Source organism: Lepidochelys kempii, chromosome 10 (assembly GCF_965140265.1).
Source record: "Lepidochelys kempii isolate rLepKem1 chromosome 10, rLepKem1.hap2, whole genome shotgun sequence".
NCBI lineage: Eukaryota > Metazoa > Chordata > Testudines > Cheloniidae > Lepidochelys > Lepidochelys kempii.
In genome coordinates this window covers 13,098,743-13,116,727 of record NC_133265.1, presented here as the reverse complement: position 1 = coordinate 13,116,727, position 17,985 = coordinate 13,098,743, and the positions used below count along the sequence as shown (strand labels likewise).

Genomic DNA, 17,985 nt, shown 5'->3' with positions numbered 1-17,985 from the left:
TTGCAGAACTTTGTGGAAGGGATTTTATATCTTTTGCATGATCTCACCAGTGGATGTGCTTGTGAGTTAATTGGTAAGCTTTTGTGTGACATCACTAGAGGATGCATTTGTGGGATTTCTTGTGTGTTTCTATGAACATTGGATACGTTTATATTCATATACCTCTCCCACATAATCTCCCAAAGTTTATATATTATGTTTAATTTCCATGTAAAACATGTATATGTATGTATTACATACACACATATGTATCGAGTGTATATTTGTTTATATGCATGTATATACATATATATCCCCCCTTTTCATTCACATCGTTTGAAACAATATGGGTCTGATTTACCTCTCATACATACTGGTGTAAATCAGGAGTCTCTCTACAGAAGCCAATGAAGATCCATCTGTGGAAAACCAGGGTTCAATCTGAATCCAGACCTATACATATTTAAGAGATATACAAATATCTAAGAATTTGTATTTCTTTCTGTGTTTAAATTTAGTATGTTCCTGAATGGGAAAACCATGCATCTCACAGTTATTGAGATGATCTGTTTCAGAGTGACAGCCGTGTTAGTCTGTATTCGCAAAAAGAAAAGGAGTACTTGTGGCACCTTAGAGACTAACCAATTTATTTGAGCATGAGCTTTCGTGAGCTACAGCTCACTTCATCAGATGATCTGATGTATTAAATATATACATGTTAACCTGATATATTTTTTGTAATGAAACAATTGGATTCTTTTTGTGTATTTTGCATGTGTTTGGAGAAGTGGGTGTACAGCTCTTTCTTCTGCAGGGTTGCTGTTGGTGTGATTTTTGAATGTTTGTCTATTTTTATTGGTGTGGTTTCATTGGAGGGTGTTTGTGGAGACTGCAGTATACCTATGGGGGGGTTGGTATAGCGTTGTGTGGGGTTGGTATTTCTTTTCTCTCTGTGTTGTGTAATGGCAGTGCGTTTGGTGTGTTACTACTGGAGTGCTGCTGTTTTGCCATTGGATTAGATTCTCTGAGTTTTGTTTTGCAGTTTGACAGTCTCCGACGTTAAGGTGATGCACCTCAGACACTGCGCACAGGTAGGTCCTAATTATCCAGGGCATAGGTCTGGGAGTATCCGCTGTGCAAGCAGCTCATCCAGCCGGAAGGCCAACTCCAGTCACTCCGGATAGGAACCTGGACCCTCCGCGAAATCTGACTCCTGCTGCTTGGGGCCCTCTTCACTGCCTGTTGGTTAGCTGCACTCGTGGGCAGCGAGCAGGATCAATAAGACACCTCCGACTCTTCTATTTACAAACTAGCTGCCTTCAGCAGCCAGGCTGTTTAAGCACTTCATTCCCATTCAGGAGGGCCATCTGCTGCCTTTTGCCGTAAGTCTCTCTGAAAACCCCAGCCTTGACAAGCTAGAGATATGTCAGTGCAGTTATCAGCAGAAAGCAACATCTGCCATGCCTGACACCCACTATTGTAGGCCATTTAATCTGTCCCCCTCCTCCCTTTAACTGCAGACAACAGCTCCCTATATTATATTTTCCCACTCAATTAGCACTATCATCCTGCTGAAATAGAGGCCAATTTACCTTTAATGACATCATTGTTAGGAGAGTGGCAGCTCCTGGTCTGTGGCTGTCACTGGCTTGCAGGAGGCAGGCTTGTCTCTCTCCACTAACCCTGACAGAGGAAGGGAAGAGCAGGCAGCCTATCCGAGGCAGCCTTCACCCCCGACCACAGACATTGTTTCCGACAGTTCGCAGAAGCAGTGTGGCGGAAAATTGAGTCCAGATTCATTAGGTTTTTCAGTGTGCTGCTCAAGTCAGTTAAATTGATACATTTCCTAACAAAATTGAAGTGCTTTGTGCTGCCAGCGGAAAGCCTGGTGACCCTGCTCGGCCCACTGAGCAGCCAAAACGAGTTGATGGATCCATTAGGCCGCTCAGAATGCTTTCCCCCTCTCCCTCCATTCCTGAGTGACACTGTAAATCTGAGCCAATTTCAGTCCCTAATCATCATTACAAACCCCTCCACTGTTCATTTATTACTCTACAATTCTAATACAGCACACGAATGGGTCAGCACACAGGGAGCCAACACAACTGCACAGACAGGCTTAAAGAGCCCATAATCCTTCCCAGTCTTTATCTGGGAAGCAAACCTGATTCCCCTCCCAGCTCCCAAAGCCTGCTCTGGACTGGCAATCAGATGAGGTCTGCCTGGCCTGGAGATCAGGAACAAGGGCTATTTAGTTGCTTGGAATTGGAGTGAGGGCTGCATGGCAGAGGGAGAGGAAACATCTGTCAGATGTAGGCATCAAAGGGAGACCTGGGGTAGGGGTCACAGCCATGGCTGCCTGCTCTAGAAATCATAGTGCTGTGTGATTCCTGCAACGTCTGTCTGGCAGGGGGCTGGGATCAGCAGGAGGGATGCCTGGCACAGGGACCAAAATTAAGGTAATTTGGCTTGGTTATTGGATTGACAGCTGTCTGGCATGGTGGTTGCGTGGTAGAGATGTGGCATGGTGATGGCTTGATGGCTGTGTGAAATGGTGACTATGTGTCAGGTATCTGGTAAAGTGATCAGAGTTTTGACTCTGCCTGATGCGCTGGCCTACACAAGTTTTGCCTAGCAAGGAACAAATGCACCATGTGTGCTATTGGGAAGATGTTGATCACTCTGGGCAGGTGGCTCAAGAGGGGTTATTTGTGCTACCTAACTGATGGCTTATCAAGATTCTCCTTTAACTCTAGAAAGAAAGCTCCTGCCACTGAACTCACGGGTTCCTGACTCAGGTCTCTGCAAAGATGAATACATCATACCAGTGCCCAAATTGTGGTTCAATCCTCCCATGAGGTGAGTAGTAAAATATTCCTTATTTGCACACCAGGAATAATGCACACAGTGTGGGGATTCCCATCAGGGCCTGCCTAACCCCTCCTAGCTCAGGTTGTTCCAGCCTCTCTCATGATAGTTAAATAAAAATCAGCCCTCCCTAGCCCTGGCAGGTGAATATGAATGCTGATTCAGTCCTTGACCTGCTAAATGTGTTTGTGGGCTTGGATCGAGCACCTTTATGTAAAGCTGCAGATTTGGCTTGATGGGACTGATCTTTACAACGTGCTCTCAATCTCTCTCTAGGTGAAGAAGCAATCAGGGAATTTAAAAACACGCACAGTAGATAATCAGATTCATGGCATGTCCAGACACGACACATTTATCCTGCTATTGCTCCCATTGAAATTAACTGGAGTTTTGCCATTGACTTCAGTGGAAGCAGGATCAGGCTTGTAGGGTTTGATCCTGCACAGAAGCAACTGCAGAATATTCCATGTACAAGTGCAAGGCATAAAGTCCTGAGTAGGACAGGAGAGCAGAAGGGTGCAGGTGTGGCTAACAAGTTACTCCAGTCTAGTACTAGGCGTAAGTGTCTGGCCGGGAGATGTTGTGATAGCTGCCGTATGACATTGTTACAGGAGAACTGGGCGACTCTGTCAGACCTGAACGGTGATAAAGCTTCAGCTTCCTTTAATTTTTAATCCAGAGTTCTCAAAGTTTTCTGTGCTTGCTGCCCTTGTTAAAGGCAATGGTAAAAATATGCCATAAAAGTATAACCACAAAAGAAAAGTACTAGAACATGCCAAACAAAACCAGACCTTACCCTGAGAGAACTGACCTGTTCCCAGATGAAAAGAAGGCAACATGTAATTTCCTGATTAGACCTGGGCCTGGACACCAGGACTAACCACTATACTCTTGCAAAAATGCCATGAGATCTTTAGTGACCATAAGTAATCAGGACCTCTGTTTTGGATCTAAACCCAGAGATGGCACTTCCAGCAGCACAGTGCCCCCTAGCCCCACGCTGGAGCATTCGTTTATTTCTAACTCACAGGGATGAGCTTCACCTACTGAATCATCAGCACAACTCCCTCCTGCAGCTCCTTGTGTGCACCTTGCCTGTCTCCCATTCAAGACCTGACCTGGCCTAGTTCTGTATCAATAAGCCATTTACTCCTTCTTCCCCGAGGCCATTAATAAAAATGTGATACGAACCCAGGCCTAGCCCCAAACCAATGGCTTTGCACTAGGACACATCCCCCTACGTCAGTGCTTTGCCACTTATCCTTCCTCTTTGTTTACAGTCCTTCAGACTTCTTTCAATCCGTGTTGTTGGTGCTCATATCTAAGCCAATTTGGATTAATTTCTCAAGTAGCATTTTGCGAGGCACTATATCAAATGCCTTGCTCAAGTCTAGATGCATTACATCTTCGGTATGCCTTTCATCCGCTAATTTTGTAATTTGATAAAAAAAAAGCTATCAACTTTGTCTGGCATGATTTGTTCTTTGTAAACCAATGTTGTTTATTGCTTCTGATTCCGTTATCCTCTAGGTGCTTTCATATACACACAGAACAGCCTATTAATTCCTCCTCTGACACTTCAGGTTTGATAAAACTCAGCAGAACCTGCTACTCCACGCCACTGGGTTCTAATGAAGCTCACTCGCATCTGCTGTGACATATGTTCAAAGTGCACATTAAGGGCCTGATTCTCCTCTCCCTTACACCGGTGTAAATCAGGAATAAGTGAGATCAGTATCAGGCCCTGGAATCCTGAGGCATGTTCACACAGCAGCTGTTCGGTTCCTTTTACATGCCATATCCTGGAACCTGCTTTTACCTGCTGTTTCTAACACAGACCCATGGGATCTATTGTGACACAGGATTTGCTGTGGCAGTCTTGGGATAGCAACCTGGAATCTGCTTGTCACTTGATCCATTTCTCATACAACCAGATTGGACCAGTACAATATTACAGAGACTGTAATTGTCATTTTAATGTACTAACGTATGTAGTGCCTATTAACTATGACTGTGAGATGCAATCAACCCACACAGGATTCAGTCTGGTCCAACCCTTTGGCAGTTGCTATAGCAGGCTAAATATTGTTCTTGTTTGCACAAACAGCCATAGGTGTTTTGCCAGCCAGGGAGGAAGACATTTTTGGTGTTCCCACCACAGCAACAATGATGGTTGGCCGATCAGTGGAGAAAAAGCAAAACAAAAAGACCCACCAAACAACCTGAGTGGCACAGTGTCCCCTGAATGTTGGTACCCAGGTTGACTGCTCTGATTGCCAGCCCATAGAACAGGCCCTGCTCCTTTGCACCCATGAAAGACCACTGCTTCTTTCACAGCCCATTAGCATACAACACACTCCCAGTCAGAATTCTCGTCTAGTCCACTGGAACCTATTGTGACAGGGAAGCTAGGCCTGATGCATCATGTGGCAACAGTGGTAATGCAGTTCAGACCGCAGTACAGCTCACTTTTCTTTGCTGTGGCACCTATTCCTGTTCTGGCCCTGCTCAGCAACACTTGGGATGCAATATGGTGCTGCTACAGACCACAGAGATGAATATTTGGTTTAGACACAGGTCAATGTGGGATCTGTTCCAGCACACCATGTTGATGTTACTAATGGGCTATGCGTGCATGAGACGTATGGGGTGAAGTCTTGGATCCACTGAAGTCAATGGGAGTTTTGCCATTGACTTCAGTCAAGCCAAGATTGCACCTAAGATGTTGATCCAGCCTAAGAGCTTCTACAAGGCATGAGCTGTGTTGCATTGCCTATTGGGAATGACACAGCGCTATAGGTCCTTCTGTGATGCATTTTATACAGTTTCACAGGACCTCTTGTACCAATAAGATGGTGTCCCTACAGCCAGCCCTCCTGGGAGCCATAATGCTGACAGCCCTGTAGGCTCTCCAGTGATGCAACATAGTGGAGTGAATTTCCAAAGTGTTGCATGAAGTTTTAGCTATCGAGCTCCCCATTTGAATCAGTGGGATGCACACAGCTATGCAATGCTCTGTAAATGAACTCCTGTATGACATGAAGTTCAAATCTTACCCAGCCCACTGGGATTTGCTCTGGTAAATGGAGCTGACACAGCCCAGTGGGATCTGTTATGACACACGTTACTGATACAACCCACAGCCCATTAGGTTGTGCTATGGCCTACAGTCCAGTTCTGGCACAGCCCACTGAAGCCTGGAGAAGCTTAATAGGACTTGCTGTAATCTCATCTGGCATCCCAACAGATTAAAATGGTTTGTTTCAGTGTTGGACTGTGGCTTTCATGGTCGCCATAATCTTGAGAAACAATTAATTATCCCAAGAAGGAACCTAGTATAGTATGAAGGCATGACTTAGGATATACATCTGAATCAGGGCTTGGGTGTGTGTGGAGTGAACCATGGACCCCAATAAAGCTAGGATCTGCTCCTCCGCCTGAAAGTGCATTGAGGACTAAGAGGCATTTCTCCCTCTTGCACCATAGGTATTCCATGCTCATTCCTACATTAGGAGAATGAGGAGGTGCTCTGACTACAATCACTGCATGCCTTGCCTTTGAATAGATAGCCCTGATGTCAACAAAACAGTAGAACAACAAAATCTAGCCACTGAAAACTATTCATGAGAGAGATTCATGAAGGGCCTGCTAAAGGGCGGAGCCAACGTTGCTATGGACACAAATAAAATACATTGCTATGTACATTTCCTCACAAGCCTGAATTTTCTTCCTGGGAAAAGGGGTAGGTTAGTGTTATACCCATGTCTATTTAGGAGCCTCCCAGACCTCTCAGTGACTGTAATTTTCAGGAAGGAAGGTCTACTGCATTTATGAATACAGGTGTAGCTCTGACACTAGTGGTCAGCAATAACCTACTGTTCCACCGTAGGCTGGAGATTACAGCAATGCTATCTTTATTCATTATTAATCACATTTACCATGAGTTATCCCCAGAGCATGACAGTTGTTGTTGTTTTATGGTTGTGCTTTTTTCCAGGGGAAGATCATTCAGTTACGGTGAGATGATGTAGCTGACCTGGCGTGTGGGGCTGCATGTCATGAGACCACAAGGGGAGGCAGTCAGTGTCACCTCTCTTGCCGTCAAACCCTTCTTGAGGCAGTGATGGCTTTTCAGGGGCCTGCCACCAGATACACAAGAGTTTTCTAGGCTGCAACGTAGCAACCCTGAGAAAGGTATGTACGAGCCCCTGTGCATGTATGGGGGAAAGAGAGGCTGACGAGAGAACACGTGTGTGTACTTTGAGAAGCCCCTGATTTTGTAGCTGCTTGTCTGTGCCCTGGAGTTTGTCAGGATGGTGGGGAGAACAGTGTAACTATGCAGAATGTGTGAAGGGAGGTTACATCTTATGTAAGCATGTGACTTTTCCTTAGAGCACAGTCTACAAGCTTGGAGCCCAAGAGGTATCTTCAGATCATTTAACATGACCAAATTAACCCCCAGGGACAGGCAAACACTTGTTTACACAGCAGAGAAAAGCCAAGATGGAAATTTATGGTCTCACTAAAAGAACTTCTCACCTTGTGTACAGAGGAGAGGAAAGAGATAACAATATTTCCCATTGAAAGGAAGTAGAAAAGCTCTTAACAAATCAATACCCTTATTTAGTCAATAAACCCACAAAACACCCCCTCCAGGGGATAAACATGGAGAAAATTCACTGCTTACAAACTCTCCACTTGTGGCCCTTGAGAAGCCGCTTGCTGTGTGGGTTTGTGTTTGTGCGTGCTCTGGGGTGTGCAGCGACAAGGGAGCTCTGTGTAATAAAGGTCTTTGGGGAGCCAACGAATATACAGGAAGCAACAGAATAGCCGAGTGCCTGAATGTGCTTGCATGGGTGAAGGTTAGTTGGGTGGGTGCCCGCATTTCTGAGGAGAGGGGCTTGTGTACATAGCACAAAGGTTAGTAACTCAGGCGGACGTCTCCTTTCAGTTACACTGTGTAGCTATTGGCTTCTTTAGTGTTACACCCAAGTAATGAAGAGGAAAATTGGGCCCTCAGAATGCCAGTATGTCTCTTTGAAGTAAGGAGTCAAATCTGCTCCTTTTTACACCAGTGTTAATCTGGAGTTAATTCCACTAAAATTGTGGGGTTTTTTGGGTTTACATAAGTGTACTTGAGAGAAGAATTTGGTCCAAGTTGCTCCTGGTCATGGGAATGAAAGTCATTGCTAGTGGATGGCATTTCCAAAGGGCCCTCAGGGAGTGAGGCATTGAAAGTCAATGGGAATTGGGTGTCTAATGCCAATTGGAAAGCCCCACCAGTGTCTATATTGATGCTGGGAGAGGGTTGTGTAGATGGGGTGAAGGTTAGTCCAGTGTATCAGAATGGAGTTGCATGTGTATACTAGGACAGAGGTCAGTAGGGAGGGCAGCTGGCTGACGCAAGGACAATATGGATGTATGTCTGCTCGCTCCTCTTGTATTGTGTGGGATGACGATTGGAAGTATGGCTGTCTATACCACTGGGAGGGGCTGGGGAATTTGGTCAGGTCCTAAACTGTGTGCCTGAGGTGATCATCTGGTGTTCCCAGGGCAGGTATCAGTGCTGGGGGAGGGGTGGTCCAAGTGGACATGCCGTTTCATATTTGGATCAAAAGGAAGTCTGTCTTTGTGTTCAAAGGAAAGTGTTTGATCCCCACATAAATAATGTCCATATGCTGTGCATGAGATTGGAAGAGCCAGGGTTCTGCAGGCCAGGACTGCGGGTGGGGACGGGAAAAGCTTTCACATCTCTTGCCTGCACTCTGCCTGAGTCTTGCCAGCACTATTATCCCCGTATTTTGCAAGGTGCTGAGCACCATCTGGAGGGTACTGAGTGACTTCATTCACACCGAAGATCACAGATTTGCCAGCCTCAGACATTCATATGTCAAGAGTCAGACCCACAAAAAACATGAAATTGGTTTAAAAATCATGAGATTTTTAAAAATAAGAAATTCTAGGTTATTTTTATTTACTTTTTTTGAGCCTTTAGTGTTCACGCTTTCAAGTTTTACTTCATAACCATAAATACTAGAAATTTACTTTAAGGGAGAATCTCTACTTTTTTAAAATCACATGACTCCAAGAACTTGGGTGTTGACAAAAACACTGATTATCATAAGTCTGATTAGAGTTGGCAACACAGAGCTGATGGAGGTGGAGAGTACTCAGCATTTCCCAGAAGACACTCAGCATTTTGCAGAACTGGGTCCTTAATCCTTCATTAGCAGCATGAACACCTAATTCACTCACTAATTATTTTGAAACAAACAAAACAGATGAGGATGGGTGTAATTTGGTTTGAGTCAGAAGTGAAGCTTTGTGCCTTTGGATGCAGATTCCTCTTCCATCGCTGTGCAGATCACGGTGAGCCTTCTACGGTGCCCTGCAGACAGTGCTGATCCTCAGCAGAAGGCATGGTCATAGTAGCTGATGGATATACCAGACCAGTATGGTACACAGGTAAGTGTCATGTGTGCTGGGATTAATGGTCACATGTTATAGTTGCGGGCTAATAATAATAATACCTAGCGACTGTCTAATGTTTTTCATCCACAGATCTCAAAGAGCTTTACAAAGGAGTTCAGTACCGCTATCCCTATTTTATAGCTAATACTCAAAACACTGTCAAAGTTGAAATACATATTTCCATTGAATGTTACCTGTTAAATTCAAAATTCATTCATGTAACCGGCCTGGGTATGTGAAACTTCACCAGCTGTCCAGAGAACTGGGAATCCATCAGCTGATGTCAGAGCCACCACCCAAACATTTCCAGCTCACGTTAAAAAAAAGGTACAAGAAATTAAATCTACCCGTCACCAAATAAAAGGCCATAGTCTACTGTTCATTGTTGTACAAAATTCCCATCGACACAAACTTCACTTATCAATTTAACTTTTAGGTGCTCAAACTGGACTCCAATATTGTGGATGCAATTCTGCACCTGCAATTTGCAGGGGCAATTTATTACACCCACAACTAACCCCATTATAATGCCTCATTGCCTGATTTGAAGCTGCACACTGCAATCATATCGCAAGGCTTCTGAATGAGGGCGACTGCATCCACAACATGTGCCCACTATATCAGAGGCAGTTTGGGGGAAATGTAGGCCTAAATTCTTCTCCATCTGTCCTGGTGTGACTTACTGTCCTGCACTTCACAGCATTGCCAGCTCCTGTGATTTTATCATGAGTCTTGAAATATTTGGTGTTTTTCTGAAAGACCCTGTTCCTGGCAGCATGTGGTTAGAGGGAAATCTCAGCTAAAAATAAAAGTTTCTAGATTTCACGGTTTCCCAGAACAGCTGGAAAACAGGCCCCAAACACACCTGGAACCCACTGGTAAGTCAGGAATTTCAAGTCTTCCTCATTGCTGCGCTGCAGAGAATATATGAATCGTTGCAGCTACCAAGCTCTGGCTCTTTAACTCAAGCTGGGGCAGTTCATGCTGGTTGTTCTGGAGGTCCCCAGTTCTCTCACTAGTGTGTCAGTGAAGAGGGTGGTTGTCCCCACCCTAAAGACCCCCAAACCAGAAGACAAGTAAAAAAGAACCTGAAAACATTATTTTAAAAATACTCTCCTGCCTTTGGGGGCCCTGACTCATGATTTTTGAATGCTGGGGTTGGCAATGCTGCATGTATTGGCATCTAATTCTTTACTCTGATCTTCCAATATCTTTTTTAACATAAGTTAAAAAGTGTGTGTGTTTATTTTATATTTACAAAAAATACACGCCCTTATGCCACAAAGCAAAGGGTTCCAGCCAGCCCTTCAGTTTTTAAGTAATGAGTCCAGCCAGGGAACAAATACTATAGTGCTGGTTAGAAAACTTATTCACTACTGCAATCATGCATAACACAACAAGAAGCCACCAGCTCTCTACAGTATTAACTTGCACAAAATAAAGGCAACTAAAGGGGAGTTTAGAGCATTCCCTTGCAGAAGCCCAGGCAGGCCTGGTGCTAGCTGGGCAGAAGGGAAAAGGTAAATTAAAACACGTTAGCAGCACATTAAAGAAGTCAATACAAAGCACAACTTTGACTCAGGGCAGGTTGGTGGTGGTTCTTCTAATGCATATAAAGCAGCCGGTTTGACAGCACTGGAGAGTAAAGCCCTCCATTTATTCATAGACCAGACACAGCTCAAGCAAGGACAGTGCAAGCTACGGCTACTGCCCTACCTTAACTGGAAGCATTCCAGCTCCAGGACAGAGTGGGCAATTCATCCCCTTGGCCTCTTTGCTCAGACTGCCAACAATGAAGCCACTTGTAATGGTGGTTTTGTGACACCTCTTCACTAGGAGCTGAGTCCAACTCATTTCACATAGGCCACTGAGCCACCAGCAGATGATAAACACAGTCACTGCCAAGCCAAGCGTGATTAGAACCAACAGCTTAGCATGGAGTGAAAGGCTAGATAGCTCCTGAGCCACCTCACTCCCTTTGGTAAGATATTGATGTTTGAATACAAGCGCTGGGCCAGATTTTACAAGCAGTTGCCCCTGTGTAAACCCAGAATAACTCTATTAAAGGCAATGGACTTACTCCAGATTTACACTGGGACATCTGAGACAAGAAATGGGCCCATTGCTTCCAAGAGCTGTGGAGAACTGTAGATTTCCTTTCGTGCCGGTGCATCTCTCTGTTAAGTGTCTGTCTGTATTGAAGACCCCATAATGGGTGTTATAGGGCCAGATCCTCAGCTGGCGTAAGTCCACGTAGCTACACTGAAGAAAAATTGATGGAACTCCACTGAGGCCAAGGGCAAATGTTGGTGTGAATCAGTGTGATGGTCAGGGCTGATATTTCCTCTCTATTCCAGTGGCTCCACTTTCTCTCTAGACTTCCCTTCATGCAATAATTCTGAGCTGTCTTGTCAGCACAATTTCGTAGCATGCAATGCCACAGGTTTGCCTTTCTTGCAGTATTTTTGAGCACGCTTTTTGGGATCACTCTTTTGAAATATTGTAGGAATGGCAATACCATGGTATTTCTGCCAGTTCCTATCCAGCTCCTCGTCATGTTGTAGAGCTACTCTGAACAGAGATGGGCTTTTCCGATGGTAGTAATTAAAAAAACCCTAAAGTTTGCCTGATCTTATTTATACTCTGATATAATGCAAAGCCCTACCAAGTAATACTTTCCACTTCTTCCATCATGGGATCTTAAAGTCCTTTTGATGGTTGATTAAATAAACCTCACAACTGCAAGATATGCAGGTAGTGCTATCTCCGTTTTACAGCTACAAAACAAAAGGCACAGAAGAACTTTCTTCAGGGGACACAGAAAGCTTACTCCAGAACTGGGAGTAGATCCCAGATCTCCTGGCACCCAGGCCTGAACTTTAGGCACAAGGCCATCCTTCCCCACAATAAATGTCTGTCAAGTGGAGCTGTCATCTAAAAAATGTTCTGACAGTTTCCTTCTTTTGGAGAGAAGACTGTTGAATTCTTTACTGGGGATAAACACTATAAATCGGCAGGAAAGGAGGTGAAGACTCAGGGCTAGGTTCTGATCTCTTTTACTCTGATGTAAATCAGGGGCAACATCATTATCTCAGTGTACGCTGGATATACAATGGTGTTTTTGAGATCAGAATCTGGCTCCCATTATCTAGCTTCTAAGATTCTATTTGCTCCATGCTGAAAATATAAGGGTCAGATTCTGATCTCAGTTACATCAGTGTAAATTAAGAGCAACTTCATGGCCTTCAATAAAGGTAGTCTGGATTTAGACTGATGTAATAGATGAGAGTCTGGCCCTAATTATCTACTTCTACCATACAAATTATATTTAATGAACTGAAGTACATATGGAGGTCAGGACATTAAAGGCTCGAAAAGGCCCCAAAATATGCAACCTGTGTTTACCCAAAACAGAGACATCTGTATCTCCAAATTTAGAAATGATTTTCCTCTTTCCAAATGGGTAATAAATCAGCAAGCATGGTACATATTTTTTTTCTATTTTGAATTCTGTTAACTGACAATTTAACCTAAAAGCCTTTGTATTTTCTACTTGTACAGCTGTAAATAGAGACTGACAGTTTATTTTCAACATCCTGGGGTTTTTTTTTTTTTTTTTTAAAAAGACATTTGAAATAAATACTTATAGGTCCATGACAGACGGGTAGCTGATGCTCCATAGCAATCTCGTGGAGCTGTCACACTCTGTGATCGGTCTTTTACAAACACAAACACTGTTGATTTCTTATCAAATGTAAAACCTCCACTGCTCTTTCTTAAATGGTTACTACTAGCATGAAATTGACATTGTGAATCACATGTGACACTGACTTGTCTGCCTTGTAATTGATCTGTGCTTAGGAAAGAGACAGAGCCTGTACAAGCTTCAGTCCCAATCACTGACTTTTCAGCACACACCAAACTCCCAGCAATCTGCTGAGGACCCTAGTGATAACAAATTGTTGCAAATGATAGAAAACTATAAGGAGGAGAGAGGGAGAAAAAGAGCTTGATTCATCTAAGGGGTTGGGTTTTTTTTTTACACTGATTCTCTGAGGTGTCAATTTCAATTTCAATTGATTCATTATTATGCATCTCAAACTGCTGTAATTGGCTGCTACAGAAATGTATTCCTTTTTGTAAAAAAAAAAAAAGGAGGAGGAGGGATGTGAGATGGCACATTAAAGAGGTTTTGGAAGCTGTCTGGGCCATCCTGAGATTGGCAGAAAAAAAGAGATTGGCAAGTTAACGGGATCCCATTCTGTTTGGTTAACCAAATGCCATTTGAAAACAAAAGTCTGTCCGGGTGTCAGTGTCAGAATGAAATTGCAAACAGATCGCTCAGGCTCCAGGAACCGGTGCTGCCGCCTACCATCTAATCGTAATATCACCACCTACTAGCATAAGGGGGCTTTCTTTTCAGTTCTTCTTATTGCGGCGTGGTCATTCTGGCTTGTGTTCAGTGCAGGCAAGGCCATGCTAGAGATTTGCAGATCCCTCACCATTTCTCTCCTCCCCACTTCTTTTTATTTCTCAGTGTCAGCCTATATCTGCCTACTAGCTAACACGTTATCGTTGTCCAAGAAATTCACAGCATTCCTTTCCAGGACAGAACATTACTAATGATTCCTCAGGACTCAGCTCTTTTATATAACACAGGTTAAAGGGATCAAAAAAAGCTTTTCTGATCCTCCCAGTCAGGCAGCCAGAGTTCCTCATCTCTTTGGGTGAAATATCATAAACCAGTTAGTGCCGTGAATTTGGATGACCATATAAAATAAAAAGCAGTATGTTAATTAAATATCTATAGAGAAGCATTGTGTGACTATATAATTATGTTATTATTAGTCAGGAGTTTGAGGCTGAGTTGTAATAGATTATAGCACTCTAAAATTTAATCTGAAATATATTTGTTACCATGGAGCAATGATGTCACTAGTATGAGTGACATCCGTAAATAAAGAATTAAATTAGTTTCTGAAATGATCTAGCACCCGATGCTGTGTATGTGTAAGCTTAATGTTACCCAGGTGAGCAATCTCATTGAACTCAGTAGGATCATTCGCTAGTGTCCAATATATCACGTCTTTAGGGATCGCAGGATCAGGACCTTATATTTTATATCACAGGTTGTGAAAACTCATAGTTATTGTGATACCTATGCTCACTTCTGTGTTAAACATATGTATGTATGTATCGGTGTGTGTATATGTATGTATCAGCAAAGGCTCAAATTTACAGATTTTCAGAGTTCATTGCAAACAGTTGCTTGACTCTGGGTAATCACTGGTTTATTTATAGTTGTTTGGAGGGCACTGGGAGGGGTGCTGTATGTGCTATCCACTGCAAGAAGTTTAACTTAATGCGATGTCACATTTAATTTATTGAATGCACCCAGTTGCTATGGCACTGAGCACATAAAAATCAATCAACAAATAAGTGAAATTGGTGTCAATGGGAATTTTGTACAAAGATGAACAGTAGAATACAGCCCTTCATTTGGTGAGGGAATGATATAATTTTTTTTAACCTTTTTTGAATGTAGCTTTACCTCCTCTTCTTGGAAGGGGTGCCTTGCCAGGTGCAGAGCTATAGTATGTCTGTGTTGATTTTGTTCAAGAATAATAAATATGTTTTTCTTTTCCCAGATTTATTGAGATCTTTGACATTCCAGGGTAGAAATTTTCATATTCAAGTCTAAAACTGACTGGCTAGTGCGACCAAAGGAGATGAAGCTCGGTAACAGAATAACAAATGTATTTCTGAGAGAACCCTTTGAAATGTAATGATGACTATTTTGAGAACCAGGCAGAGTAGAGAGTAAATGGTAATTCTTCCAGGATTCTTCAGGTAGGTGATGGTGAAATAAATCTGGTCAACATTTTCAAAATATTGGGTCCTTCTTTCGATGCCTGAATGTGAGAGTCTAAGGTCATCACAAGGATTTTGCCCACAGTGCATTTTCTAAACAAGTGCTAATCCACAAAAGATGTATTCACAACTGGTTCTGTCCCCCACAAAAATATGTTGTAGGATGTAAGTGTGCAAATAAAATCTTCAAAAAACAAAACAAAACCCCAAAACCAACAACAAAACTTTCCTTCCAGTCAGGCACTATCAGACAGTTTAAACCCTGGTCTCAGAAAAATTAGGATTTTACAAAGTACAGTGAAAATAGTGTATAATACCTCTAAAAGTCACTGTGTTCTGGATTAGAAGAAGGGAAGAAAAATTCCATGGGGGAAACCGACACATAGGAAAGCTAGATACTCCATTTTGGGCCTTGTGGCAGGATGCCTTCTGGTTAAACACGAGTCCCCTAAACTCCCCATAATTGTCCAAATCACTATTTATAATCATCGGAACAACAGGTTTACAAACCAAAACAGTAAATCCTGATGAATAATCTAAGGAGGACAATTAATTACACGTAGCTTCCTTTTTGCTGTGCAGCTGCAGGATACTTCATGAAAGATTTCCAAAAGACATGATTATATTCCATCAGTTCTAGGAGCTAGAGAGTGAACCCAGAGTGGCGACTGGCTCAGACTCACAATGATAAATATGTCAAGGTATCAAAATCATTTATTTCTCCACATACCAGGGCTCAAGGTTAGGCTGAGGCTTACTGCCCCTATCCAAGCACCCAGACGCACAGGGGCAAATTCTCTCTCTGTGGCCATAACTCCATTTTCAAAAGCATCTAAGTAACTTAGAGGCCTATATTGATTTATTTATGGTTTCTCACTTTGGGTTTTTCTTACCCCTCTCTGTCCCACCTTTGTGCACACAGCACATTTCAACCTGCCAATCAGGATACTGTAGGACCTTATGAAGTAGCCTTTGAATCAGGTCTGAAGTCAATGAAAAGACTTCCCTTGATTTCAGACAGACTTTGGAACAGGCCTCCTGGGCTTTTGTTTTGAAGCAAGCCCCACAATGCTCCCCCCCCACCATTACCCTGTAAAGCCCTTGGTGCGTCAAGGGAGTTATTGGGCATGGGATTTTTATCATATCTCCCGCTCCCCAGCTCTCCAACAGGATGGTATCGTTGGGGCTGCTGGAAAGCAGAGGGCTTGGGATACAGATTTTGTACAACCCCCAGGCACTCTTGATTATTCCTGGCCTCTGGAGAGCACATTGTGGGGTGAGGTGTGGAGGAGCCATCAAAGGGAAATACTCTGGACTTTCTTCACCCATCCTGCAGTGTGCAGTGGGAAGGCAGAGAGAGAGGGAGGGCCAGGCTCCTGGCCAGTCCTGTCTTTCTGAAGAGCCGGGAAGGGGGTGGGGGGAAATGAAAACTTTAAGGTATATGAACTGTGAAATTAAATCGAAATACTCAAATAAGGAATCAAATAACAACATAAGCAAAGATGTTTACCAGGGCTTGAAGTTAAATACAGATTTTTTTTTCCATAACACAAAATGCAATAAAGTTCTGCAGAATGTTAAAAATAATGTACAATGGGAAAATGTTCCCTGCTGCCATAAAGCTTGTTGTGCAGTGTCGCTTACCAGGTATCAGTCCAGGAGCAGAAAGAAGCACCTCAGCCAGGATCTCACTGCCCAAAGGAATCACAGTAATACTTAGTAGGCATAGTGCCTTTCTTATCTGCACTGTATCTAACAAACAGTCCTTAATGAATCTGCCATGCAGCTCTTAGAACTGCCAAGAACCCTAGCAAAGGGCCTGCCTGGAGTCTGTGATCCGGATCTATTCAAAGGGTCAAAGTCCACACTGACATTACACCCCTTTGGCTTCATTGGAGCTGCACAGGGTGTGAGTCAGTTCGGAACACGGCCCGATATGCTTCATTGTCCATCTGGACTGTCCAGTGCCTGGTTAAAAGCTGAAGTTTTCTGTCCAAGGAAATTGCTGCCTCACAGAATGCTTATTTCTTGACTATTCCCCTTCTTTCTCCCATAGCGTATCGGACATTAACGCCCCGAACTGACAGCACAAAGGCAGCATCTGGATAGCATAGCCTGTGGCTCTCGAGTCACGGCTGGTGGACTTGTGGCACACTCAGATATATTCATTAAAACACTAATCAAGCAGAAGCTCGTTTGTGGAATTGTCTTGGAATAAAAAAATGGCCAAAGTAAAACTGCTGCAGTCCTGAACTACTCCTGCGATAAAAGAGATTTGACAGCCCAATCCAGTTAACTCCATCCTTGCCTTTTGACTGCGAACACATTTTTGTCTGTTCGCAGTGAAATGTTAAGACTCTACCACCCAGGTACAATATATCAGGCTACAGCAGAGAACAGGAGTGTATTTACTTTGACATGTTGTACCTGGTTTCTTGTTCAGCAAAAAAAAAGAAGAAGAAGGTGTGTGAGGTATTATACACGCTTGGAGGACTGAGGGTGTATTAATATGCACACATATATACATACATATGTATTTATAAGAATATGTGGGACAGACCCTCAGCTGGTGTCAAAAGAGCAACACAATTATTGCCCGATGAGAATCTGGCCATATGTATGTGTGTAAATATTATATAATAATATAACATTACACACACACATATACATATATATGGTGCAAAATACATGCAGGTTATTCCACGCTCATATATATCTAGATATATATGGAATAAACTGCATGCATTTTGTACCTTTAATCTTTTTATCCCTGCCCAGTAATCTAACTCTGCTGGC

At 43.2% G+C, this 17,985-nt stretch overlaps 1 long non-coding RNA gene across 4 annotated transcripts; it reads left to right on the top strand.

The window, feature by feature from the left end:
* The first annotated feature begins 289 nt into the window (after nt 1–289).
* On the top strand, nt 290–17,379 carry LOC140918200 (uncharacterized). Of its 4 annotated transcripts, none has more exons than XR_012161109.1 (7): nt 290–1,070; nt 2,736–2,838; nt 6,845–7,041; nt 9,188–9,312; nt 9,409–9,645; nt 14,967–15,890; nt 17,246–17,379. It is a non-coding gene; the product is annotated as an uncharacterized lncRNA (long non-coding RNA). The 4 variants fall into 4 exon arrangements; XR_012161108.1 differs by having other exon boundaries at nt 290–2,838; nt 14,967–15,168; nt 15,772–15,890; XR_012161107.1 differs by having other exon boundaries at nt 290–2,838.
* Nucleotides 17,380–17,985: the final 606 nt, after the last annotated feature.